Source organism: Chrysochloris asiatica, unplaced genomic scaffold, assembly GCF_000296735.1.
Source record: "Chrysochloris asiatica unplaced genomic scaffold, ChrAsi1.0 scaffold00027, whole genome shotgun sequence".
NCBI classification, from domain to species: domain Eukaryota; kingdom Metazoa; phylum Chordata; class Mammalia; order Afrosoricida; family Chrysochloridae; genus Chrysochloris; species Chrysochloris asiatica.
This window is the reverse complement of record NW_006408545.1, coordinates 8,400,562-8,402,809: the sequence shown is the minus strand read 5'-3', so window position 1 is coordinate 8,402,809 and position 2,248 is coordinate 8,400,562.

Below are 2,248 nucleotides of genomic sequence, written 5' to 3'. Positions count from 1 at the left end.
CTCATTTGCATTTTACTTATTTAGATAAAGTGTGAAGAGAAAATAAGTCCATCAGTTACATAGAGTCCACAGAACCCTCATTTGTAGCTTCCAAATTTCTTGGCATAGATGAGTGAGTACCTCCAGTGCTGCATCAGTTCCTTGAAGGATTCCAAATTGTAGCCCATCAGTTCCTGGAGCCTTGTTCTTTGTGAATGCATTCAGTGCACCTTAGATTTTATTCTTCAGTACCAATGGCTCTTGATAATATGTGATCTCTTGAAATAGTTGAACATCGTCCATTTCTTTTTGATACAGTGACTCTGTGTATTCTTTTCATCTTCTTTTATTACTTTCTGAACCATTCAATACTTTGCCCATAGAATCCTTCACTATTTCAAGTCGAGGTTTGAATTTTTTCTTCAGTTCTTCCCCTTTGGTTTTGAAACTCCAGTTCTAATATTGGAGGTTAGGAATTCAAACTTGGGGTGTTGGCCATGTTAATTCCTTCTGAGCTATTGATGGAGAATCTGTTCTCTTAGTTTCTGGTGACAGTGAGAGAATCCTTTGTGCTTTAGCTTATAGATCTTCCAGTCTCTGTCTCTGTCTTCACTTGGCTGTCTTCCTTCTCTGTGATTCTCTGGGTCTCTTCTCCTTTTCTATAAGAACACCACTCAAAGTGGATTACAACTCACCCTACTCCAATATGAATCATATTAACTTATATCATCTTCACAGACCTTGTTTTCCAAACAAGGTCACATTCTAAGGTTGTAAAGGTTAGGACTTCAGCATTTTTTTAATGTGGTTGGGGTCACAATTCAGTCCATGATAGCTTGCTATGAACCCTGGTGTGGTGCTGAAGGGTAAGCACTGGACTGGTAACCGCAATAAACTCAAGGTTAGAAGTTCAAACCCCCCAGCTTTTCTAGGAAACCCTACCCGAGGGTTGTATGAATGGGAACCAGCTCAATGGCATACAACAACAATAACAACTTGATGGGAAAGTAGGTACTTAACCTAAAAATGTGTCTCTTTTCTGGTGCCTTTATTTCTCATTCCCTTTTCCTTAATCTTCTTTCCTCTTCTAGCTAACATCCTGATCCATATTACTTAGATGCACTTTTGTAGTCAGTATAGGATTTTATTGTCGGATTTATTTAGCTCTTCCCTTCTTTTGGTTTATATGTCAATTTCCTGCTCTATATAGTATGACCGCATCTCATTGTTGTTGTTGTTAAGTGCCGTCAAGTCTGTTCCAACCCATAGCAACCCTGTATTAGGTTTCCAAGGAGGAACTGGTGAGCTTGAGCTAACGACCTCACAGTTCAAATGGCTTTGCAGTCTGACTAACCTACACCAGGACTCCATTGTTGTTGTTGTTGTTGTCAGGTGCCATTGAGTCGGAACCGACTCATAGCGACCCCATGCACAGCAAAACGAAACAATGTCCGATCCTGGGCCAACCTCACTACCGCTGCCACACTTGAGTCCATCAATGATGCCACCTGGCTGATCCATCTCATTGGGGATCTTCCTCTTTTTCTCTGACCCTCCACCCTACCCAGCATGACATCCTTCTCCAAGGATTGTTTCCTCCAGACAATATGTCCAAAGTAGGAGAGACGAAGCTTAGCCATCCTGGCCTCCAAGGAGCACTCTGGCTGCACTTCAGGTTCCCCCTTTTCCTTTTTGTCTTCATTATTTGCTTTTGAGGGTTGCTAATGGAGTCCTTCTTTTGGAAGAAGGGCTCCATTAGCAACCCTCAAAAGCAAATAATGAAGACAAAAAGGAAAAGGGGAACCTGCCTCTGAGAATCTGAACTCAATCACTGATAAGATTCCCCCTGCAATCCCTCTGTCACCTTGAGTTCCAGAGGAATTTTCTTAGTACACAAAAGATCCCAAAGCTATATCTGCTGTTTTCCTTTTCTTGCAATTCCACCATTATGTCATGCAAGTTTATATATATGTATTAATACTTGTCATTGTTGTTAAGTGTCTTCGAGTGGGTTCTAACTCACAGCTGCCCTGTATAGGGTTTCCAAGGAGCAGTTGGTGAGTTTTAACCTCTGACCCTGTGGTTCAAACCAACCTTCTGGTCCAGTGCTTTATCCTACAGCACCATACCAGTACTCGGTATTAATATACGATATGTTGTTATTGTTGCTGAGTGCTGTTGAGTCAGTTCAGATGCATAGCAACCCTGTATAGGGTTTCCAAGGAGTGACTAGTGAGCTCAAACCACCGACATTGCAGTTCAAACTAAT